Genomic DNA, 25,750 nt, shown 5'->3' with positions numbered 1-25,750 from the left:
TCACTTGAAAACTCTTCAATCAGTTCGAAATATAGAACTGAAATTAAATCTAATCTCAGTTTAAATGGAGTCTCGAGATCCAGTAGGAGAAGAATGTTCTGCTATGTAACTTAAAGGATGCCACAGGGCTTTTAAGTTGTGCGGTTTTTGGTTTGTTTTTTTAGGACAGCTGTTTTTCCAACACTTGTCTCTTCTACCACATGCCCTATGCGGTGTATCCAGTCATTATGGCCCTGATCCAGCAGAGAACTTAAGCACGTATGTAACTTTACATTAATAGCCTTATTGATATTCTCATGCTTAAAGTTGATGCTCGTATTTCAGGGCTTCTCTGTACTGGGGCTGGGGGTTGTTCAGCCTGCCGTGTCCTTGGTATAGTATGTTTACCTGCTAGAAACAATGAATTTCACAAGCGGTTTCTACATTTTGTTATAGCTTCATTGTTTTGCCTTTAAATTCTCCCCACAGGAAATAGTCTTGCTATTTCATCTTCCAGCGATACTTTTGGCAATGCTTTCAGCTTTTTGTAAGCAGTTTTCCCTCTCTAGGCAATATCAAGTTTATATCTGTGTTTACTTCCCCACTGCAGCCTCTCAGCACTGCTTGTGTGGCAGTCATTTCATGAACCACAGCCTTGTGGGGTTAGAATAAAATCGATAGAATCAATTTTTTTTAAAAATAGGTTTGCAGTGTTGTAGATGTGTTTGCTCCTAAGGTATGAGAGAGACAAGGTAATATCTTTTGCTGGACCAACTTCTGTGTAGTTGGAAAGCTTGTCTCTTTCACCCACAGAAGATAGTCCAATAAAAGATATTACCACCACCATCTTGTCTTTCCTTTTTTTTTATGCTGCTATCTCATCAAGTTAAAGGCAGCTACAATCTCATTTTGCTCTGTCTCTTCCACTGGGAAGTCAGTCTTTCATCACTTCTTTGTAGTTTATTTTAACTTTAGTCAAACTGCTTATCTAGTCTACCTTTAACCTCTTTCCATTGAGAGTCCAGGAGCGAAATGGTCAGTTATTCCACAACTTCCTTGTCTTATATTTCTAGTTATGCTATTTCTTTCTGCTGCATAAGAGAAGATTAGACTCCATCCTGTAATTGATGTAATTCTCCAGCCTCGAAGAGGTTACTGTAATATTTGCTGCTTTCTACAAGACTGTCCCAATTATTTAAACCCAGTGAAGCAAAACGTTGAATAGCGGAAATGGCTCCTCCCCGTGTCGTAACTCCAGTTACCCTGATAATGAACTCGCTCTGTCCCAGATCCTTAGCTGGTGTATACTGGCATAACCTGAGGATTTGGCGCATTGGCACTAAATTAAGGGTCTTGTTTAAGTATATGTTCCTTCTGCAGTGCCCATGGAAGGACACAAGAAGGTCTTAAATTGGACCGGGCTTTCCTTCTGAATCCTGCTTTCCATTAGTCCAAGCTGCAATCCTTGGTAACTCAGCTACTCAATAATACTGCATAAAGTTTGGGATCCTGATGAGGCCTCGCCCTGAGGATAGCGGGACAGTCTCTTCTGAACAGGGGCCCAAGAATCTCGGAGCAGTCTATAGCATTTACGACCAGTCCCTGGGATGTCTTTGTTGGGAGCCTGTAGAAGACATAAAATGTTAAGCCACAAGCTCATACCCTTAGCACATCACCTACCTAACACAACTTATTCCAGACCCTGGTATCCTCTTGGAATTTTTCCAACAAAGAAGAGAAGTTGGCTTATCCAGAGCCCTTCGTGGCCAAACTGTGGCATGGATTAGGCTAGGATGGAAGGGTCAGGTAAGTGACCCTGTTCCTGTTACAAAGGATGCAGATCAGGGATGTTTATTGATTCCCCCCGCCCTTTTTTAAAATTTTCTATCAATGAGGTAGTTGGGCTATTGGAGGAGGAGCAAGATTTTTTCCCCTAAAATCAATCAATTCATGTGATTGAATATTGAAGGAGCCCATGAGAACGTTGAGCATCTCTCCAGTTTCCCTATCGGGTATAACTGGTGTTCATGGCTTTTTTGTGAGCCTTTTATAACCTAAGACCTGATCACAGCTGGCTCCTGGAGACCAGCAGGTATGGGAGACTCCAAGCTGTTGGGAGTTCGGTTATTCTCCTTCCTGCTTTCCCACCCTCTGCTCTTCCATTGAGCAAGGCCTTGCTAGAGGGGAGGACTTGCCTCTGTTACCCTTGTGCTGCTATCGCTCCAGCGTCACGCAGCGCAGCACGGGCAAGTCTGTGCTGCTGGGAGAACGGGGGCTCGCTAGCACCAATGACCCTGTTGCCCAGATCTACCCTCCAATCTGCACCTTGATTCCCAGTGACCACACTGGGAATTGTGGGCGTGGATTGAGGGGAAAAGTTTATAATTTATTTGCATTGCAGTAGCCCCGTTGTTCTGGGGGGGGGGGGGGGGGAAGCATGCCCACACCCCCAGACCCTGCCCTGAAGAGCTTATGATTGAAGTAGAAGGAGCCAACAGGCAGATAAGGAGCACAAGGTACTGGTGAGATGGCTGTGACATGTAATGAGCCGTGGTCTCATTGCACACAGTAGCCACGTGCTTTGCCGGCCTGGTGGTGGAAGTGAGTTTGAAGGAGAGATGTGGATGACTCTGGCAGACTCCTCCTCCCAGGGATCAGCGGTAGCCTGGGCAGAAGCGTGCAAGTGCTTGTGGGGCGATTTGACTGATGAGATCCAAACCATTGCCTGGCCATCTCTTTGTGCCCTGTCGTGGACCTGCAGCCGGAGGGCAGGGATCTGAACTTTCGAGGTAGTGCTTCCTTCTCGAGGTCTGCTCATCTTGGGGCAAGAGAGCAGCTTCTAATGGACACTGTGGGTAGAGATGGCTATAGTGAAGGCTGCAGGGCGAACACACCAGAAGGCTGTTGCTGCCCAGTGTGTGCTCAAGCTATTTGGAGCAGCCAAGGTTTTGTCTGGTTAATTATTCACCGTTTTGCTCAGCTGTGGGTGCAAGGTCTGAATGAATAATACTGGGAATGTTTGAGCTATACTGGGGGGGCATGAGGTGGAGACATGTTCCCCTCCCCCATGCTCTCTCTTAGGCTGGAAAACAAGCCACTGGTGCCTGTAGAATTTTAGTGAAAATATTTCAGATTCAAACTGATGAAATCCGAAACAGGGGTGTGGCACTGGCTTTTATGAATGGAAACAGGTGAGTCACAGGCCCGACTGGAACATGGATAGACATATTAGGCTAAATTTATACTATGAGCTAGTGATGTGATTCCCTGAACATAAGAATGACCGCACTGGGTCAGACCAGTGGTCCATCTAGCCCAGTGTCTTGTCTTCTGACGGTGTCCAGAGCTTCAGAGAGAATCAACAGAACAGGGCGATTATCAAGTGCTCCATCCCCTGTTGTCCAGTCCCAGCATCTAGCAGCCAGAGATTTAGGGACTCCCAGAGCACAGGGTTGCATCCCTGACCATCTTGGCTAATAGCCAATGATTGACATATCTTCCATGAACCCAGTCATATTTTTGGCCTTCACAACATCCTGTGGCAACGAGTTCCACAGGTTGACTGTGCGTTGTGTGCATTACTTCCTTTTGTTTGTTTTTAAACCTGTTGCGTATTTCATTGGGTGACCCCTGGTTCTTGTGTTATGGGTAAATAAGGGGTAAATGACACTTTTTCTCTGCACCAGTCATGATTTGATAGACCTCTGTCATCTCCCCCCTTAGTCGTCTCTTTTCCAAGCTGAACAGTCCCAGCCTTTTTAATCTCTCCTCATACGGAAGCTGTTCCATACCCCAAATCACTTTTGTTGCCCTTCTCTGTAATTTTTCCAATTCTAATAGATTTCCAATATTAGAACTGGAAGAAGCTCACATTCACACTCTCGCACTAGCTCAGTACGTGCGATGGGAAGTATAAATAGTAGTAGCACAGGCAATGCCAAAGCCATGCCAGGTCCATACCCACCAGTTTCAGGTGGATCTGTATTCGGCATGGCTAAGCCGTGCCACAATTGCCACGACCCGCACTATGGTGGCTACGCTTCTATTTATACTCCTGTTATCTCTCACTGAGCTAGTGTGTCCACGAGCAAGGGCGTCACCCTCCTAGCTTGGAGTGTAGACGTAGCCTTAGAGTGAGTGGTGGTGTATTCTCTCCCTAGAAATCAAATTCAACAGGTACAGAAGCTTTCTAATCAGGGGCGGCTCTAACAATTTTGCTGCCCCAAGCAGTAGCCGCCGAATTGCCGCCATGGGACACAGACTGCCGCCCCATTCTAAATGCCGGCCCAAGCACCTGCTTGGAAAACTGGTGCCAGGAGCCGGCCCTGTTTCTAATATAGGACTTCAAGGGAGTGGAGGTGGAATTTAAGGACTGGTGGACCGTTATGAAAATCTAGGGTATAAGACCTCCTTTTAGATGCAGAGATTACCCAATAGAAAAGGATAAAGGGAAACTGTCTAAAAACGTTCAGTCGGGGAGAATTTCTGCTTCTCAGAAGAACAGGTTGGATGTTGGTCTACACCTTGTTGTGCAAGCAAAGTCAAATGGCCCAGACCCATAGGGCTAACGATTATAATTTTGGGGAAGAGACCTAATTATAAAGCCCATGGAGCTCTTTGCCAAGACAGTCTCTCAATAGAAGCCTGAGATGGAATGACCAGATGGGTCTCATCAAGGCTGCTTAAAGACTCTTATCAAGATGGTCTCCTGGGATATTGCAGGTCTCAAAAGCAAATCTCAGGATTTGGAAGGTAGGAGTTATATATCCCAGTTTGATTTAATTTTCCTCCAGGAAACTTGGCTAGCCAAGAAAGGGACTTTATCTCCCAGACTTTGAATCCATGTTAGGGAGGGGTAGACCTGTCAGTTTTTAGTCCTCTTTGTTTCTATTTAATTTAATGTTAAAAATATTAACTTAACATCGGGTAACTCATGTTGCCAGGCCTTTGGTTTATTGTTCTGGATAAAGTTGTTCTAATAAGCCTGAATGTTTGCTTGTCTTCCCCTTGGGGTCTCCTTTTATGAGTCCCTCTGGGCAGAGCTGGACTCACTTATGGAAAACTACCCATTAGCTAACGTTGTTCTTTGGAGAGACTTTAATGCTCAGCTGGGAATGGAGAAATTTGTAATCTTCCCATTGACTTACTGAAAAAGGCCCTTCCTAGGCCATCCATGGGTGAGAGTGGGAAATACCTTGGGTTGCAAATTTTCAGTAATCCTAAATATCTTTTGCTTGGAGGTGTTGAATGGCAGAGGATGCAGTGCTGCTCAGGGCCATTTTGCATTTATCTCAATTAGAGGGAGCAGTTCAATAGTTTATTGCAATTCTGATTTTTCAGCTGGTCCTGTTTCTCTAATTGTGCAGTGGCTTCTAAACTGGGCAGTGATCCCCAACTCCTTCAGTTTGAACTGTTGTTTAATTGTCCCCTTTCTACATGGGTTGGGGGGTAAAGCGTATTCCATTCATGAATTAGGTACAAATTTAATAGTTTCTAACATCCTATTACTCATGAAGAGCCAATTACTGGAACTTTAAGATGCATTACATGTCCACCTAGCATTTACTGATTGTTTTGTTTTTTTAAAAAGGGTATGATTTGGCTACTAAGAAAAGAGATTTTCATCCCAGCCAAGATAAAATAATCTGGTGTGATATGTATTGCGCTGGTTAGAACAAACAGCTTCAGATTCTTGTAATGCCTATTAGAGAAAGGGGCTTACCAAATTCCATTATGAAATTGGTCATTTTTAGAAAGAACGATAAAGAAATGGTTTAAATAGGAAAAAGTTTGATCATCAGAGGGCCCGTTGGAAGGGATTTTAACTTGCTGCTGCTGAGAAATTATCTTTTTAGTATTTTGGATGTTGCAGGCGAGGGTAAGATCAATATTTACATTAAAGTTCTTATCACTAAATGTTGGGGGAGAGTTGGTTTTCTCTGTTCTTGGATGCCAATCCAGTCACATGGTCTATGTCGATGGACTTTACCCGTCATGCTCTTCTGGAATAGCTGCAGGTCTCCATATAGAAGATGTCTATAAAGATATTGATTGATGGGCTCCTATTGCTAGCAAAATTATTGGTTATAAATAAGAGATTTCCCCGGCAGGCCGCTTTACAGGTATTGTCCCTCTATGAAAGAAGGTGATAGAAATTCCCAGGGTGATTAAAAGACTAATTGGATGATAGAAGTAGTCTTTAAAATCTATTCCAGGTCCCCCTCCAGGAGTTCAGAGCACTGTGCTGAGCGCGGAAACCTTTTTGCTGAGGAACAAGCCAGCTTTAGGAATCACCACTCAACTATAGATAATCATTTCATGCTCTCACGTTTGATCTATAAATATTGGTCCCTGTAATGGTTGGGAGTCACCCCTGCGGCGCCTCCTGCTGGTCGTCCTTGGGAATTAGCTCTTCCAGCTCCCGGAGTGCCTTCTGCAGGCCGGTGTCCCGCTTGTTGCTGGCCCCATGTCCCTCCCGGACCACAGTGCCCCTTTACCCAGGGTGCTGCCCCCTGCAGTACTCCCCACAGATCTGGGTCTCCCCCTCCCAGGGGAACCCCCACCCGCTATCTACACCTCGCCTCAGGATATGGCTGCTGCCCAGTCACCATCTAGCCCCCGTTCACTGGGGCAGACTGCAGTATATAAGCCAATCATCACAGGCAAGGGGGGTTTGGACCTGCTGCCTCTGCCTACCCGTGGGCTGCCCCTTGCAACCCCAGTACCTATCTTAGGCCGTCTGCCAGGCCTCCAGCCTGGGGCTTTTCCAGTCTGGAGCCTCCCAGCTCCTCTGGCCTTCCCCAGCCCTGCTTCACCATAGGTACCCAGGTACACTCCCCAGCAGCCAGGCCCTTCTCCCTCGAGAGAGAGAGAGAGAGAGAGAGAGAGAGAGAGAGAGAGAGAGTGTCTGTCTGTCTGCCTGCCTGCCTGCCTGCTCCTGGCCCATGGCCCTCTTATAAGGGCCAGCTGAGCCCTGATTGGGGTGTGGCCACAGCTGAGCCTGCTTCCCCAATCAGCCTGGGAACTGCTTGCTCCCAGCCACAGCCCTCTCCTGGGCTGTTTTAAGCCCTTCAGGGCAGGAGTGGGTGACCACCCTGCTACAATACCCCAAGGGGGATAAACTTCATGTGGTGCTCATTGATTTGAAACCTGCTTTTGTTGCTGTTGACACAGGTCATCTCTGGGGGAAACTCACAAGGGCTGGGAGAGACCATTTGGAGAGCCCTTCGTGGCCAAACTGTGGCATGGATTAGGCTAGGATGGAAGGGTCAGGTAAGTGACCCTGTTCCTGTTACAAAGGATGCAGATCAGGGATGTTTATTGATTCCCCCCGCCCTTTTTTAAAATTTTCTATCAATGAGGTAGTTGGGCTATTGGAGGAGGAGCAAGATTTTTTCCCCTAAAATTCTGACCCAGCCAGTGTTGGTCCTCTAGTCTAGTCCCCAGATGACTGTGTTGTCCCACGCTCCTTTGGGTCTGAAGTGTTTGTTAAATGACTTTAGCACTTTCTGTCAGCAGGAGTGTATGGTTAAAAAGCTGAAATAATTTGGCTTTAGACCAAAGTTGGTTAAACAATTGATGATAATTGTATTGAATGGGTCAAGTCCTTTTCCTTATCTGGATATTTTGCTTTTACATACGGGGTGAATGGGCTAAACATACACAGGAGACTAAGGGGAGAGCCTTCCATGCAGGCAGGTTTTTTTTTTTTTTTGTTATATGCATGGCGACAATTTGATTGAGAGCAGACGCAGATACAGAGGGTTCAGGGTTCACATTTGTGCCCCATGGTGTAGAAATTTGGGGCTGAAAAGAAGTTAGGTCATTAGAGGCAGTGCAAAACTTGAGAATGCTGTCTCCCTAACTATGCTCCAGCTGCTGTGTGTAGAGCAGGGGTGGATGACGTTCTGTTTCAACCAAAGCATAGTGCTTCTTGATTATTGATTATGAATTTATATCCGCTACCAAGGCAATGGCTGGAGGAACAGCCTAAGTCTAACCCTTAAGCTCTCCTGGCTTTGCAAGCCCATTAATCTATGCGTTCTTGGAGTATTTTGGGACTAGATTTGGTCAAGACTTTCTTAAACGTTAAAATTGTAATTCAGTTTAGAGCTGAAAATATTTCTAAACAACTGGAAATGACAGATGTTAAGGCAACAAATGTCTCCCTTGTTTAAAGACCTTCCCTAGATTTGAGAAATACTTGGGAATTCTGAAGAATAAGCCAGGGCAGAACCTTCATTGCTCTCTGTCCTCAAACAACGAGGCTGGTTTATCTTGAAAGATGCAGTGCTGGCTTTGCAAGCCATGTGGGTTTGACCAGGTTGATGATTTCCCACACTACTTATTAGGCCATCTCTTTTCCTGTCCCTCTGTATCTCATGGCTATTACCCATCTTGACCCAGAAACCTTTTGTCTCATTTTCTCAAAAAGGAGCACATTGATTATGGAGTCATAACGTTTAGGATTATGCAGGCAGTTTTCCTCTTGGCTGTCACCCAGGTAAAAACAAGAAAAGAATTTGTGTGAAGTTAATTTTCTGTAGGGATCAAATTTTTCTTCTGTGGCTTCACTTTTTTTAATGGGGTGGGGTTTAAGTGTAATCTGAATTCAGGAGAAGGGTTGAATCTGTGTTTGTTTTTTGTATTGCAGCAATTTCCTTAAATTTATCCTGATTCTGTTGGAACGTTATGGCTAATTCCTGAGATGCTAGACCAATAAATCCCTCGAGGGAGAGTTCAGATCCTGCCCTCCATATCGCCACCCGTCCCCTTTCCTTGAATCCAAATTCCTTCCTTCCAGTTCATGCTTCTCTCTTGGAGCCTGGGAATGTCCTCTGGTGTCCCTTGCAAGCTGGCCCCCATTTGGGGGTGTCAGTCCCCTCTGTAGTGGGATGAGGACAGTCTTCATCTCCTCTTTAACCCATCCTGGGAGGGAGGTGAGGGCTGCATGCCAAGGAGGAGCTGCAGAGCTCCAGCTGTTCTGGCCGCAGTCAATGGCCATGGGACTAACTGGAAGCTCTGTCTCCATCCGGTCTGTTCCCTTTGACCCCCTGGGCTGGTGCTGTGGGCTCGGCCTAGCAGGATATGGGAACCTTTTGAGCATGGAACGATGGCTGAGCCCCATCCTGGCTCAGCCGCCCACATGGCTTCTGTGGCTTTCTTTTGTATCCATAAATCATTTTTAATGTGATTAAAATAAATGTTGATTAGGGCTGCATGAGCATATTCCAGGAACTTACAGGCCTGCTGGGGGGGAACTAGGGAGGCAGATTTCAGCTGTTCTAGAAATAAAAGCTGATTGGATCAGAGGTATTAGCATAAACCTTTGTGCCGGGAGCAGAGGAGATCATTAGAGCTGGAGACGAGTGCTGGGGGCAGGCGGAGGGGATTATGGATAACGGGACATTGCCTCATTTGATCTCTTGTGGGGCATCTAAAGAATGTCCGAGAAATCTAATTTGGGCAGCTTGGATCCAGGCCAGCCTTTTGACTAGATCAGTCACTGCTTCAGGGAGTGGGCATGTGAGAAGAGTTAGGACTATGATTCCCCCCCCCCCCCCCCGCCAATGGGTTCACCATAGGGCTGGATCTCTGGCACCGGGACTACAGATGCCCCAGGGCTGTGGCTGGAACCTGATCGGAGGTGAGCGCAGCTCGTCTCCTTCCTGTTTTTAAGGCAGTGGGCCCCTTTCCCTAGTCTAATGCTTTGGCGATGCAAAGTATCCACCAGGTTCTGAGTGTGGTAAAGAAGCTGGCTGCCAGTGCCCATGTGTGACTCCTGGCAAGTAGCTTGTGTTGATGTCCACGGGCACCCTACATCCCACCCCAGAACTGGATGGACTCTGAGAAACTAGGACTCTGCACCTTATTGGGGAGTGGGTGCTGGGTACCAGACCATAGCCAGGAGGCCGCTGCCTTTGTCGCGCATGTTCTGGAAGGCATCTTGTGGAAGAGATCTCTGCTGTTCTTGCACTTCTGGCTGCGGGACACCAGACCAGCAGGCATGTGGGGAAGGGGCAGCTGCCTTGGCCTTGCCTCCGTTTTGAACCGGACTGCTGCTGAGCTTGGCCTGTGGGGTAGGTCATGGCTTCAGTGCAAGCCTTGTAGTTGGACAACCGGGGCGGGGCTGCAGCATTTCTGTTCCTTCCCCGCTGACCCCAGCACCAAATGATACGCTCACCGAGTGATGGGGCCATATAGCTCTAGCTCCATTGCACTGGAGAAGGGTCTCAAGGGACCCATTGCAGCTGTCCCTCCATGCGTGTGACTGAGGGGGGGTTCAGCCGAACAGTGGGGGTCAGGTGCATGCAATCACCCTGCAACTTGCTTGTGGGTGGCCCAGCACTCTGGGGGATGGTTCCCCTTGGCTTGTTCTGCCTAGTGAGTTCCTAGCCCTCTAGCAAAAGGATTAAACAGAGTCCGATGTCTAGTGTCAAAGCACTGATAAGATCCATCAGTGAGACAAAATGAGATTGGGTGGAATAACTGGTTCCTAATCTCTGTTTTTAATAAACCTGGTTGAGAAATCCTAGCTCCAGAGCACTTTACAAACCACAGAGTCGCAGCAGTTCCTTCCCCAGGACTGAAATGCAGCCACCTCTGGAATGGAGCACTAGAGCTGGTGCCCGGTGACAAAAGACACGTGTTTAGTACTGGAAGTGACCTACTGTGACTGCTGGGGAAATGCATTCACCCTGGCAATACGCATATTCGGAGGGCACATGGCAGGGGATTCTGCTCGGCCACAGAGTGGGTCAGGACCTTGCATCAGGTCACATTTATTTTTGTGCAAATGTCTTAATTTCTGAAATTTTTTTTTCATAGATATTTAGGTCAAAAGGGACCATTATGATCATCTAGTCTGACCTCCTGCACAACGCAGGCCACAGAATTTCACCCACCACTCCTGCAAAAAACCTCATACCTATATCTGTGCTATTGAAGTCTTCAAATCGTGGTTTCAAGACTTCAAGGAGCAGAGAATCCTCCAGCAAGTGACCCGTGCCCCATGCTACAGAGGAAGGCGAAAAACCTCCAGGGCCTCTTCCAATCTGCCCTGGAGGAAAATTCCTTCCCGACCCCAAATATGGCGATCAGCTAAACCCTGAGCATATGGGCAAGATTCACCAGCCAGATACTACAAAAAATTCTTTCCTGGGTAACTCAGATCCCACCCCATCTAATATCCCATCACAGGCCATTGGGCCTATTTACCACGAATATTTAATTACTAAAACCATGTTATCCCATCATACCATCTCCTCCATAAACTTATCAAGTTTAATCTTAAAGCCAGATAGATCTTTTGCCCCCACTGCTTCCCTTGGAAGGCTATTCCAAAACTTCACTCCTCTGATGGTTAGAAACCTTCGTCTAATTTCTAGTCTAAATTTCCTGGTGGCTAGTTTATATCCATTTGTTCTTGTGTCCACATTGGTACTGAGCTTAAATAATTCCTCTCCCTCTCCAGTATTTATCCCTCTGATATATTTATAGAGAGCAATCATATCTCCCCTCAACCTTCTTTTGGTTAGGCTAAACAAGCCAAGCTCCTTGAGTCTCCTTTCATAAGACATGTTTTCCATTCCTCGGATCATCCTAGTAGCCCTTCTCTGTACCTGTTCCAGTTTGAATTCATCCTTCTTAAACATGGGAGACCAGAACTGCACACAGTATTCCAGGTGAGATCTCACCAGTGCCTTGCATAACGGTACTAACACCTCCTTATCTCTACTGGAAATACCTCGCCTGATGCATCCCAAGACCGCATTAGCTTTTTTCACGGCCATATCACATTGGCGGCTCATAGTCATCCTATGATCAACCAATATCCCAAGGTCCTTTTCCTCCTCCGTTACTTCTAATTGATGCGTCCCCAGCTTATAACTAAAATTCTTGTTATTAATCCCTAAATGCATGACCTTACACTTCTCACTATTAAATTTCATCCTATTACTATTACTCCAGTTTACAACGTCATCCAAATCCTCCTGTAGGATATCCCGGTCCTTCTCTAAATTGGCAATACCTCCCAGCTTTGTATCATCCGCAAACTTTATTAGCACACTCCCACTTTTTGTGCCGAGGTCAGTAATAAAAAGATTAAATAAGATTGGTCCCAAAACCGATCCTTGAGGAACTCCACTGGTAACCTCCCTCCAGCCTGACAATCTAAACACCTGTGGCTCCATAGGTCCAATGGGACACGCCCCCAACCTGCAGGCTGGAGCCTCTGCTGGGGAAGCGTGGAGGGCAACTGGAGTCTGATGCCCCCTGCAGCTCTGTTACCTTCTGGGCTACTGGGGGGTGGAGGAGATTCTTTGCAGATTCTTTGCTTCATCAGGCAGACTGAAAAGGCCCTGGCTTTAAGCTGGAGGCAGCCTGACAAGCAGTGACGCTTGTCCAGCACTGGGAGGGTGTTGCGACAGCTTGTTGACAGTCTAATCTGGAAATGACATTGTCTCTCATTTACATTTTTGAAGATCGGCAGCTCGAAGAGAATCTACCCAGTGTCCTGGCCTGCACCCAGGCCTCTGCTCTGAATAGCACAAGCTGTCAAAGCCACTCTCCCTTCCCTGGGTCTCCTAGATGTACGGATGTTGCATGTGACATCCGGACACTATCAGCTTGGCACAGGTTATCGCGAGCTGTCTGCTGCTGCGTTTTGGTGAGAGCAACTCTCTGCCACCTTGCAAAGGGCCCCTATGAATCTTGCAAAAAAGATGGCCTGACAGGAGCGGAGGGGCTGAGCTCCTGGGAGATTTATCACAGGCTGTGATTTTTAAAGGCTTTCCAGAGATAATGGCCTCACAATGCAATTGCACCTGTTTGGAACAGCTGTGTGCCTCAGGAAATGCTTCAAGGATCGGGCTTTAAATGATCAGATTCTTAGCAGAGCCGTGTCCCTTTTAAAGACACCGATTCCTTGGCTATTTGTGCTGCCTTCCCTCTCTGCCTCTTCCTCAGCCTGGGGAGGGCGTGAGCTAGTCCTCTCCCCCACCCACCCCCTTCCAGTTCTCATGCACTAGCGCAGTGCTGCAATGTTTGGCTCACTTGCTGCCACGGGATGTTTTTTCATTGGAATCACTCTTTAAATCATCTCATTCGAGGATTTCTGTCCACCTGGAGCTTTTTATTAGTGTATTTTTACAAAATCTGAATTGGGGCCACGGTCACCCTGCTGCTGGTGTCCTTGCAAAGCCGCACAAAGCGCTCTGCCCTCTCGTTCTGGGCCAGCCCTCCTGGTCCGGGGCTCTGCGAGGCAGAGAAGGGTCAGCGTTCCCCTGGGCTGAAAGTGCTGTTGAGGCAAAGCACGTTCCCGCGTGCCAGCGCCATCCTGTGCCTGGGGAGAGCTGGTGGCTCAGCTCGCAGGGAGCATCTTGCCGATGATGTGTGAGGTGGCCAGGATGTGGGCACTCAGGGGCTGTGATGGGAAGAGGAAATGAGGAAATATTATTTCTGGCTGTCTAAGGAGCTCTGCTCTAGACTTTGCTTGTAACTCCGCCAGCGTGCTGGCATATCCTCCCTTTTCATTTGTATTTACCTTGTTACAAGCGGTCTGTCCCCAGAGCAGGAGCGAGGTCATAGGGGAGGGAGCTGTGGAAGAAACGTCCTGGCCGTGGCAAGAGTTGGTGCCAACGTCTGCAGCCCGGGTGGTGCTGGTTTCTGAGGTGACTCTCTCCTCTCGCCTTGTGCTGGAGAGCTAGAAGGGAGTTCTTGGGGCAACTTGCCAGGGACCCCCGTAAAGAGAGCGGCCCGCGTCTGAAGGGGAATCACAGATGTTGCCTCCTCTTCAGGAAGTCATGCTCCTGGTGCGGTGCTCACCCATTCCAAGGCTCTCTGTGCTGCTCCAGCCCTGCCCAGAGGGGTGTGGGCAGGGCGGCCATGAGGAGCAGAGCTCCTCCATGCCAGCTCTGGGGAGGCTGGTGCGCAGAGGGGTGCTGTAGGTGGCAGGGCTTTGGGATATGTTTTTGGGCCCCCCTGGGCCTGGAGCCCTGTTTGGAGGGGCCACAGCTACTATTTCAGCCCCTAAGATGGGGCTGGGGGTTGGCTGGTGAAGTGATATGCAGACCACGGAGGAAGAGCAAGGGTCCTGCCCTCAAAGGGGTGGGGACGGGCTACGTTCTGCACGCACAGTCACTTACTTGGTCACTGCACAGGGAAGGATGAACTCTGCTGTGGGTACAGTGCCCATCCCACGGAGAAGCCAGACCAGAGATCTGCTGCAAGAGCAAGCGGGGGTGAGGTCTGGGCCCTGACAGACGCACATTTCATAGCCAGGCAGTGCCTCTCCTCCTGCCCCCAGAAGCCCGGCTCTGGGGACTGGCAGACAAAACCTCATCGCTGATGGCAGAACTGAGGGGGGACAGTCTGCCTCTGAAATGACTCTGAGCCCAGTTAGCTCAGTGGCTCTCAGTTATGGTATGAGCGCAGTGTGGCCTGTGAAATGAAGCAGAGAGCCAGGGAGGGAGGGGTGTGGGACAGGGGCATTGTTCTGGTGGGAGGGGATATGGTCTCCGCCCTGCATGGTGGCGGAGTTGCAGAGCCATTGGGTTAGGCCTTGAGAGAACAATGTGCACTGTGCACCGCACCCGCTGGCAGCCAGCACTGATGCTGGTTTTCTGTTGCAGGTAGCGGAAGGGGTGGTGGCTTGCACGAGTGAGCAGGTGGTCAGCTGACTGGATAGAGGAGACACCTGAGGAGGTGAGTGAGGTGGCTGGGGCTGCAGGGAGGGATTCAGTCTGAATTAGCTCCCCCTTCTCCCCACTTTGATTCGTTTTGGCTCCAGTTCACAGGCTCCACGTTTAAACACATGCCCCCATGCAGGTTTCCTCCTGCCCCGGGAAGCTGTGTTTGGTTGCTTTGATCTGAGGTGGAGCTTTGTTAGGGTAATGAGGTGTTTATTCCCTGAGAGAAATGATGGATCCCAGGAAATGCTGTGAAGGCTGCATCCCATGTGCCACACAACCACTGCCTGGCGCTGCACTTGCCTGCTGCGTGCTGTCCTGCTGCAGAATATGCCATGGCCTGCCTGGTTCATACACAGCTCATCTGCCTCCAGGTCAGAAGCGACTACATCTGCAGCATGGCTTCTCTTTTCCTTTCCCTTTGCAAGCCACCTCCGCCTCTCGCTCCATGCCAGGCTGGCGTCGCTGGCGTGGAGCTCCTGTTGGCTTGTGTAGCCAAGTCAAAAGAAAAACCAGGTCCTTGGGGGAGACCAGCTAAAGCGACTGGATGTGAGAGACTGCTCATGAATATGTAGCTTTCAGTGCGGAGAAATATCAGAGTCCAAGGCTACCCTGGCAAACCCTCTTGTACTACTGGCTTAGATTGGGCTCCTTGCATGAGCCAGGGCTGCAAGACTGGGCTCATAGCTGCAAATATCCTTTTCATTATGGTACTATGGTGACTTTCCCGAAATTAATAGTAATGAATTATAAATCAGATGTTAGGAATTGTAGAAAACTGACATGGATCCCAAGTAAGATAGTGGAGAGGCTGGTACGGGACTCAATTTAATAAAGAATCAAAGGAGGGTAATATAACTAATGCAAATCAGCCAGGGTTTATGGAAGATAGATCCTGTAAAACTAACTTGATATCTTTTTTTGTTTTGTTTTGTTTTTGGATGAGATTACAAGTTTGGTTGATAAAGGTAGTCGTGCTGACATACTATACTCAGACTTCTGTAAGGTATTCGACTTGGTACTGCACAACATTTTTATTTTAAAAAAAAACAACTAGGATGATATAAAATAAACATGACACATTATGTGGATTAAAAACTGGTTAACTGATAGGTCTCAAAATGTAACTGTAAATGGGGAATCTTTGAGTGGGTGTGTTTCCAGTGCGCTAGTTAATATTTTTATTAATGCACTGGTGGAAAACATAAAATCAGTACTGATAAAGTTTGCTGATGACACAAAAATTGGTGGTAAATAAAGACGAGGACAGGTCACTGATTCAGAGAGATTTGGATCGTTTGGTAAACTGGGTGCAAGCAAACACCATGCATGTTGATATGACTAAATTATGAAGGTGTACATGTAGGAACAAAGACTGTAGGTCATGCTTTTACACCATGAGCAATTCTATCCTGGGAGGCAGGGACTCTGAAAAAGATTTGGGGGTTGTGGTGGAAAATCAGCTGAACATGAGCTCCTAGTGTGACACTGTGGCCAAAGAGGCTAATGCGATCCTGGGATGTATAAACAGGGGAATCCCGAGTAAGAGTACAGAAATTATTTTACCTTTGTATTTAGCACTGGTGCAATTTCTGCTGGAACACTGTGTCCAGTTCTGCTGTCCACAATTCAAGAAGGATGTTGATAAATTGGAGAGGGGTCAGAGAAGAGCCATGAGAACGATTAAAGGATTAGAAAACTTGCCTTCTATGATAGATTGAGCTCCCTGAGTCTGCTTAGTTTAACAGAGAGATTAAGGGATGACTTGATTATAATCTACAAGTATCTACATGGGGAGAAAATATTTAATAATGGGCTCTTCAGTCTAACAGAAGAAGGTCTAACACAATCCAAAGGGTGGAAGTTGAAGCTAGACAAATTCAGACTGGAAATAAGGTGTAATTTTTTAATAGCAAGAGCAATTAACCATTGGAACAATTTCCAAGGGACATGGGAGATTCTCCATCACTGACAATATCTATATCAAGCTTTGATGCTTTTCTAAAAGATCTACTCTAGGAATGATTGTGAGGCAGGTCTCTGGCCTGTGATGCTGGAGGTCAGGCTAGGTGAGCACAATGAATAAGCCACTTGCATTGGTATTTTCAATTGCTGTCACATTGCCTCTTCTGAGGGGATGGGTAATGGGGATACGGTGCCTCTGACCTCTCGGTGACCAGTCTGAATTCAGCCCAGCTTGACCCAGAGGAAAGCTGTGGCTGTCTGGCTCCTACGTGGCTTATGATTTTGTGGAAGTTGGGTCTTGATGCAGGGACTTGCAGCAATGCCACCCTTGGGACCTCCTTGCTGTTGTCCTGCACTCGGAGGGCACAAGATTGCTGTGGAAACTGGCGGATCCCTCTAGGGAGGGCTATGGCCTATTGCTGGTAGGGTGTGGGAGGTGCAGCGTGGAGGAAGGTTATGCTGGCCCAGCTCTAACTCTAGGGAGCTCGTTAGCCTCCAAGCTCGTAGTGCAGTTGATTGGCACATTGTATCTGGAACCCATCCTGGATGTGGTCCATGGAATTCCAACCCCATCTGTGCCTCGGCTGCGCATCAGGGGACAGGCTCTGGTTGTGCTCTCAGCAGAGCTCTTTATCTGTGGTGACTCACCATAGGATAACATTTCAAGTGGGACACTCAGCCTGTCCCAGACAAGCAGCCAAACACACAGCAGCAGGGGTTCAGCTAAGTCCTGAGCGCTGGAGCAGGAAATAGATCAGAACTTCCTCAATAAACACTCAGCATGGGGATGCGCAGGAGCGAAGAACATAACAATGGCCATAGTGGGTCAGACCAACGGTCCATCTAGCCCAGTATTCTGTCTTCCCACAGTGGCTGGTGCCAGCTGCTTCAGAAGGAATGAACAGAAGTCTGCTTTGGACTTAACTATATTGGGTAATTTTACTTACACTTATTACTATTTAATTTATCAATTTGTTCCAAAACCACCTCTATTGACACCTCAATGTGGGACAGTTCCTCAGATTTGGTCACCTAAAAAGATTGTCTCAGGTGTGGGACTCTCCCTCACATCTACTGCAGTGCAGACTGATGCAAAGAATTCATTTAGTTTCTTCGCAGTGGCCTTGTCTTCCTCGAGTGCTCCTCTACCATCCAGTGTCCTCACTGGTTGTTTAGCAGCTTCCTGCTTCTGAGGTACTTAAAACTTTTTTTTTTTTTTTTTTTTTTGCTGTTAGTTTTTGAGTCTTTTGGTAGCTGCTTTTCAGATTCTTTTTTGGCCTGCCTAATTACGCTTTTATACTTCACTTGCCAAAGTTTATGCTCATTTCTGTTTTCCTCTGTAGGATTTAGAAAAGGAGTACTTGTGGCACCTTAGAGACTAACCAGTTTATTTGAGCATGAGCTTTCGTGAGCTATAGCTCACTTCATCGGATGCATAGCATATCGTGGAAACTGCAGAAGACATTATATACACACAGAGACCATGAAACAAAACTTCCTCCCACCCCACTGTCCTGCTGCTAACAGCTTATCTAAAGTGATCATCAAGGAAGGCCATTTCCAGCACAAATCCAGGTATTCTCACCCTTCCCCCCCCCCCGCCCCCACAGACACACATACAAACTCACTCTCCTGCTGGTAATAGCCCATCCCTCTTTGAAACCTCTCTTTATAATGCGCATGATAATCAAGGTGGGTCATTTCCAGCACTAATCCAGGTTTTCTCACCACCCCCCCCCCACACACACACCCCCCTCCAAAGACCACACACACAAACTCACTCTCCTGCTGGCAATAGCTCATCTTACAATGTGCACAGCAATAATCCAAGTTTAACCAGAACGTCTTGGGGGGGGGGGGGGGTTTGTAGGAAAAAAACAAGGGGAGATAGGCTACCTTGCATAATGACTTAGCCACTCCCAGTCTCTATTCAAGCCCAAATTAATAGTATCCAATTTGCAAATGAATTCCAATTCAGCAGTTTCTCGCTGGAGTCTGGATTTGAAGTTTTTTTGCTTTAAGATAGCGACCCTCATGTCTGTGATTGCGTGACAAAAGGACTGAAGGTAAAAAATCCATTACAATCTACATACCACACAGACTATGCTGACAGCTTGTGCCACACGCTCTCAAAGAAACTGCGGAATCACCTGATCAACATCCTCTACAGCAAACAGGGAAAGATTAAGAATGAGCTCTCAAAACTGGATACTCTCATAAAAAACCAACCTTCCACACAAACTTCCTCGTAGCTGGATTTTACTAAAACTAGACAAGCCATTTACAACACACACTTTGCTTCTCTACAAAAGAAAAAGGACACTAAATTATCTAAACTACTACAGGCTACAAGGGGCCACAGCAATGGTCCCCTCAACCCACCCAGCAATATTGTTAACCTATCCAACTATACTCTCAGCCCAGCAGAAGCAGCTGTCCTATCTCGGGGTCTCTCCTTCTGCCCCTCCACCCCCTCGAAAATGATACAGTTCTGTGGTGACCTAGAATCCTATTTTCGACGTCTCCGACTCAAGGAATATTTCCAAAATACCTCTGAACAACATAATGATCCACAGAGGCCTGCCTACCAACATTACAAAAAGAAGGATTCTAGGTGGACTCCTCCTGAAGGTCGAAACAGCAGACTGGACTTCTACATAGAGTGCTTCCGCCGACGTGCACGGGCTGAAATTGTGGAAAAGCAGCATCACTTGCCCCATAACCTCAGCCGTGCAGAACACAATGCCATCCACAGCCTCAGAAACAACTCTGACATCATAATCAAAAAGGCTGACAAAGGAGGTGCTGTTGTCATCATGAATAGGTCGGAATATGAACAAGAGGCTGCTCGGCAGCTCTCCAACACCACTTTCTACAAGCCATTACCCTCTGATCCCACTGAGAGTTACCAAAAGCATCTACAGCATTTGCTCAAGAAACTTCCTGAAAAAGCACAAGATCAAATCCGCACAGACACACCCCTGGAACCCCGACCTGGGATATTCTATCTACTACCCAAGATCCATAAACCTGGAAATCCTGGACGCCCCATCATCTCAGGCATTGGCACCCTGACAGCAGGATTGTCCGGCTATGTAGACTCACTCCTCAGGCCCTACGCTACCAGCACTCCCAGCTACCTTCGAGACACCACTGACTTCCTGAGGAAACTACAATCCATTGGTGATCTTCCTGATAACACCATCCTGGCCACTATGGATGTAGAAGCCCTCTACACCAACATTCCACACAAAGATGGACTACAAGCCATCAAGAACACTATCCCCGATAATGTCACGGCTAACCTGGTGGCTGAACTTTGTGACTTTGTCCTTACCCATAACTATTTTACATTTGGGGACAATGTATACCTTCAGATCAGCGGCACTGCTATGGGTACCCGCATGGCCCCACAGTATGCCAACATTTTTATGGCTGATTTAGAACAACGCTTCCTCAGCTCTCGTCCCCTAACGCCCCTACTTTACTTGCGCTATATTGATGACATCTTCATCATCTGGACCCATGGAAAAGAAGCCCTTGAGGAATTCCACCATGATTTCAACAATTTCCATCCCACCATCAACCTCAGCCTGGTCCAGTCCACACATGAGATCCACTTCCTGGACACTACAGTGCTAATAAACGATGGTCACATCAACACCACCCTATACCGGAAACCTACTGACCGCTATTCCTGCCTACATGCCTCCAGCTTTCACCCTGACCACACCACACGATCCATCGTCTACAGCCAAGCTCTGCGATACAACCGCATTTGCTCCAACCCCTCAGACAGAGACAAACACCTACAAGATCTCTATCAAGCATTCTTACAACTACAATACCCACCTGCGGAAGTGAAGAAACAGATTGATAGAGCCAGAAGAGTTCCCAGAAGTCACCTACTACAGGACAGGCCTAACAAAGAAAATAACAGAACGCCACTAGCCGTCACCTTCAGCCCCCAACTAAAACCCCTCCAACGCATTATTAAGGATCTACAACCTATCCTGAAGGATGACCCAACACTCTCACAAATCTTGGGAGAAAGGCCAGTCCTTGCCTACAGACAGCCCCCCAACCTGAAGCGAATACTCACCAACAACCACATACCACACAACAGAACCACTAACCCAGGAACCTATCCTTGCAACAAAGCCCGTTGCCAACTGTGCCCACATATCTATTCAGGGAACACCATCACAGGGCCTAACAACATCAGCCACACTATCAGAGGCTCGTTCACCTGCACATCCACCAATGTGATATATGCCATCATGTGCCAGCAATGCCCCTCTGCCATGTACATTGGTCAAACTGGACAGTCTCTACGTAAAAGAATAAATGGACACAAATCAGATGTTAAGAATTATAACATTCATAAACCAGTCGGAGAACACTTCAATCTCTCTGGTCACGCAATCACAGACATGAGGGTCGCTATCTTAAAGCAAAAAAACTTCAAATCCAGACTCCAGCGAGAAACTGCTGAATTGGAATTCATTTGCAAATTGGATACTATTAATTTGGGCTTGAATAGAGACTGGGAGTGGCTAAGTCATTATGCAAGGTAGCCTATCTCCCCTTGTTTTTTTCCTACAACCCCCCCCCCCCCAAGACGTTCTGGTTAAACTTGGATTATTGCTGTGCACATTGTAAGATGAGCTATTGCCAGCAGGAGAGTGAGTTTGTGTGTGTGGTCTTTGGAGGGGGGTGTGTGTGTGGGGGGGGGGTGGTGAGAAAACCTGGATTAGTGCTGGAAATGACCCACCTTGATTATCATGCGCATTATAAAGAGAGGTTTCAAAGAGGGATGGGCTATTACCAGCAGGAGAGTGAGTTTGTATGTGTGTCTGTGGGGGCGGGGGGGGGGGAAGGGTGAGAATACCTGGATTTGTGCTGGAAATGGCCTTCCTTGATGATCACTTTAGATAAGCTGTTAGCAGCAGGACAGTGGGGTGGGAGGAAGTTTTGTTTCATGGTCTCTGTGTGTATATAATGTCTTCTGCAGTTTCCACGATATGCTATGCATCCGATGAAGTGAGCTGTAGCTCACGAAAGCTCATGCTCAAATAAACTGGTTAGTCTCTAAGGTGCCACAAGTACTCCTTTTCTTTTTTCTTTTTACGAATACAGACTAACACGGCTGTTACTCTGAAATCTGTAGGATTTGACTCCCAATTTTTAAAGGATGCCTTTTTGCCTCTAATCGCTTCTTTTGGTCCTCTTATTGTTCTTTTTAATTTGGGGTATACATTTAATTTGAGCCTCTATTTTGGTGTTTTTAATATTTCCATGAAGCTTGCAGACATTTCATTCTTGTGATTGTTCCCTTTAATTTCCATTTAACTAGCTTCCTCATTTTTGTGTAGTTCCATTTCTGAAGTTCAGTGCTACTGTGGTGGGCTTCTTTGGTATTTCCGCCCCCTTCACAAAGGTGTTAAATATAATTATATTCTGGTCGCTATTGCTGAGCAGTTCAGCTATATTCACATCTTGGACCAGAGCCTGTGCTCCACTTAGGACTAAATTAAGAATTGCCTCTCCCCTTGTGGGTTCCAGGACTAGCTGCTCCAAGAGGCAATCATTAGTGGTGTCTAGAAACTTTATTTCTGCATCCTCTCCTGAGGTGACATGTACCCAGTCAATACTGGAATAGTTGAAATCCCCCATTATTATTGAGTTTTCTATTTTTATAGCCTCTCTAATCTCCCTGAGCATTTCACAGTCACCATCACCATCCTGGTCAGGTGGTTGCTGTATATCCCTACTGCTATACTCTTATTATTCAAGCCTGGAATTTCTATCCAGAGAGATTCTCAAATGAATCAAACTATACTATAGATTTTTACTACATTGACTCTACACTTTCTTTCACATATAAACCCACTCCCCCACAAGCGCAACCTATTCTGTCATTCCTATATATATATATAGTGTACTCTGTACATGTCCCATTGATTGTCCTCATTCCTCCAAGTTTCTGTGATGCCTATTAGATCAATGTTCTCATTTAATACCAGGCACTCACATTCACCCATCTTAGTATTTAGACTTCTAGCATTTGTATATAGCACTTATTAAATTTGTCAATTTGCACCTGTGCTATGGGGATTTGCATATGGGAATGGCCCAGTCACAGCTGGGCCAGTGTGCAGACTCCAAGTTTACACACGGGACTTCTGTCATCCTTGTAAATCTGACCAAGCAGTGGAACTTGGTGAAGATCTTGACACCCCTAAGCTAGGTGGCAGAGGAGAGAGACTCCTCAGGGCTGCTTCCCAGACAGTCTCTGGGAAAACACTAGTCTGAAAGCATTTTAATCACAAACTGTGGCCCCCAGCTTCCTTCTCCTAGTCACACTATTCCTTTACCCCAGCTGTCCTGCAATCTCAGATTACCCTTGGCCCCAGGCTATTACGCCTTCCCTCTGGTACCAGAGGCAGCCCCACGATGGCAGCCAACAGGCACTGTTCCTGGCAGGGTTAATTTAGCTTGCCTCCCCCATTCTCTGTGGCTTAGTCATATAATCATGTTGTACCTCATTAATAGCTGGTCCCTGATCTCCTTACGGGTGCCTGGTTCCTATCCCATTCTGCAGAAGAGATGCACGTGTCTGTGTCCCGCTTGGGTGCGAGGCCCACTCGCAAAACTCTGTCTTGGAGGGTGCCTGTCATTGGTGCAGGGATGTGATTTCAGTAACATGTGAATCAGCACCTTGAATGATGCTCTTGTCTCTGCTCCAAGCACCTTCTGGCTTGCGGTTGAAGCTAGAATTTCCATGTGACCTTTGACTTCCTTTCCAAAGAGCATAGGGAACCCACTCTGCATTTGATGGGTCCAGGAAATACTTTGCTTTGAGTTTAAAGTAGCTCCGAGCTATCCCCATCCCAGTCTCTCCCAGCAGGAGCCCTTGTGTGGAGGAAATAGTACAGGGATGGACAATATCCCCATGGAGATCAGGAGTTCCCCCATTTGGTGCAACTCTACCAGTTCATAAGCCTTGCTGGTAGTAGCCTGTGCATCTTACCTGCCATGGGGCATAGCCTATTTCAAAGGCCAGTCTTGTGTCATGCCTAAGTACAACGGGCAGCCGTGGTGCCCCAAGCCCAGTTCAGGGCCTCGGAGCAGGAGCCTGGATTGCCAGACACACATCCCTGAAGGGCCTGGGGTCGGGAACAGCTAGTGCAGAAACTTAGAGGAAACTTCTCTTCATCCTGTGTACAAAGGGCGTTGCCCTAAGGGAGTCTTGTGGTGGGGTGTGGCAGACCAGTGTGCCTGGGAGCTGGCAATGCGTGAGGTGAGGCAGGGATACTGTCAAGGGAGCGTGCCCAAGACATCCATGAGCCAGTGGAACCAACGGAGGCTGTGGGGATAGCCTTGCTCTACCCCTTTCTGAGCTGCCTGGTGCTAGATGGGCCCAGAAGTGTCTACCAGGACTGCAGCTCTGTGCAAAGGAAGTGAGCTCTTCTGACCTGGGCTCTGCTCCCTCCCTCCCGGCCTCATTTCAGTCTGGACCTGGCCTGCGGCAATGCTGTTCACATGGACTCACTGTGGTGAGCACAGGGGACTCGACCTCTCCCGGCAGGCGTGCTCCTTGTTCCCAACCCCTGCACGCAGAAATCCTTAGGCCCTGTATTCTCTCCCTCTCACTTCAGTCTGCTCCCAAATCTTTCCCTGGACTCCCAGCGGGCTCTGGGGTGCTGCTAGGGGCAGGGAAGGAAAGTTGAGCTAGCGTTTGAGGCACAGGAAGGGCAGTGGGCTGTTCACTGCATCCTTGGGACCAAAAGCTTGTGCTGTGTCTCTGCTCCACAAAGCTCCACCCAGGGCCACGTTTGGGCCTCAGAGGATCAGTTAACCTAGTTAAGCTAGTTAACTTAGAGTTAAAACTAGTTCCAGCTCCTATCCCGGCCCTGCATCCCCCTACCGGGTGCTGTGATTTTACAACTAGATTTTCCTGTGTTTTTTGGGGTCTTTTCTCCCTGTTTGAAAGACCCACCCCAACAGGGAAGGGGGTGGACGTTGCAGAGGGATCTGTGATGCTAACAGCACACGGTGTCTGCTCTGCCCATGTGATGGCAAACTGAAAAAGGAGCTTAAACTCCCTTCCTCTAATACCCGTCAACAGCTGTGATCGCAGGTGCCACCGAGAATACCAGCAGGTCCTGCAAAGTGCTGGGTTTTTCTCGTTCCCATTCTGCATGGGACGTTCCTGCTTTCATCCCGTTATCCTGTCTGCTCTGGGCCTGGAAGCCAGGATCCAACTGGACTTTCCAGACCTTGTCTCTGGCAGCAAGTCACATGGCTCCCAATGACTGTGACTTCAGGCTCTTGCAATGGCGTGGCCTGTCCACAGGGCCCACTCCTTCATGCCAGGGCCCTGCCCTGCCCTGCCCTGCCAGTGTGTGGGCTGAATGGGAGCCAGGCTTTAATAGCCGAGATCTTACCAGCTGTGGCCCGCCGCCTGAGGCTGCCCAAGGTGGTATCCAGGCCTGGCAGTGCGGGGGATGTCTCTCCTGGCTCACTGCAATGACTGAACATAGGTCTCCAATAACCCATGCACTGAACTTGCCTTTAAATTCCCTGTGCTGCCAGCCTAGCAGGTTGTAAGGCTGCAATAGGGTAGAAATCCGGAGAGGCACCACTCGCCTTGGCACTGCCGCCAGGCAGGCAATGCAGTGGGAAAGACTGTCCATCTTCTGCTTGGCTGGGTTGGTGAGCAATTGACTGCAAGCCTTGGCCGGCGCTGCGCACCTCTGCCTTCGACAGCACTCGGGGCCTCCGCCCTCACAGAAGGCTTCTCCCGCATCCTTGCACAATCCAGTCTCAGGGAAAGGAAGGGGCAGCAGAACTGAATGCAGTGCGGAGGCTTTTCTGAAAGGCCATGCTGCCCACTGCTCGCAGACTGGAACAGCAGTTCACTAGGTGAGAAGGATCTGCTTCCACAAGAGACTAGGCAGGTATAAATAGGCCCCCTAGTAGCCGCCTGTAGGCAAACACATGAAATGAAATTCTATACCGGGGTGGGCAAACATTTTGGCCTGAGGGCCACATAGAATCATAGCATATCAGGGTTGGAAGGGACCTCAGAAGATCATCTAGTCCAACCCCCT

General features: G+C 47.9%; 1 protein-coding gene across 10 annotated transcripts in view; it reads left to right on the top strand.

The window, feature by feature from the left end:
* ST3GAL2 (ST3 beta-galactoside alpha-2,3-sialyltransferase 2) overlaps nucleotides 1-25,750 on the top strand; it is a 93,296-nt gene that overhangs the window by 41,770 nt on the left and 25,776 nt on the right. For 4 of the 10 annotated variants that reach the window (XM_074968372.1, XM_074968376.1, XM_074968374.1 and 1 more), the window contains exon 2: nucleotides 14,613-14,685. The exons of 1 other annotated variant lie outside the window; for it this stretch is intronic. The gene's annotated coding sequence lies outside the window, so the exon portion shown is untranslated. Of the gene's footprint in view, nucleotides 1-164; nucleotides 259-7,152; nucleotides 7,252-8,413; nucleotides 8,483-14,612; nucleotides 14,686-25,750 lie in introns of all 10 variants that reach the window. 5 more of the 10 variants (XR_012641544.1, XM_074968371.1, XM_074968369.1 and 2 more) reach the window with 3 other exon arrangements.

The sequence above is a fragment of the Natator depressus genome, chromosome 12 (genome assembly GCF_965152275.1).
Source record: "Natator depressus isolate rNatDep1 chromosome 12, rNatDep2.hap1, whole genome shotgun sequence".
NCBI lineage: Eukaryota > Metazoa > Chordata > Testudines > Cheloniidae > Natator > Natator depressus.
The sequence above is the reverse complement of the archived record's forward strand: the minus strand, read 5'-3'. Positions and strand labels throughout refer to the sequence as shown.